Source organism: Morone saxatilis, unplaced genomic scaffold, assembly GCF_004916995.1.
Source record: "Morone saxatilis isolate NCDOM2014 unplaced genomic scaffold, NCSU_SB_2.0 Contig6, whole genome shotgun sequence".
NCBI classification, from domain to species: Eukaryota; Metazoa; Chordata; class Actinopteri; family Moronidae; genus Morone; species Morone saxatilis.
The window spans coordinates 2,301,704-2,301,924 of NW_023340206.1; positions in this window are offsets into that span (position 1 = coordinate 2,301,704).

The window sequence follows — 221 nt, forward strand, 5'->3', positions numbered from 1 at the left end:
ATGCATTTGGTTAAATACCCATTGAGTATTGGCAGCAGAGTAAGCGCAAATGAACTGCTAATAGACTTGAGAAGAAGTGAGCAGCTACCAGTTAATACACTCATTATATATACCTACTCCTAGTTTAATATATATTCCATAGTTCCAGGCAATTGCAAACCCTTACATTTTCACTAGAGGTGTCCAGAAGGTATCAAGCGAATGTATTGCGGAAAATCCTT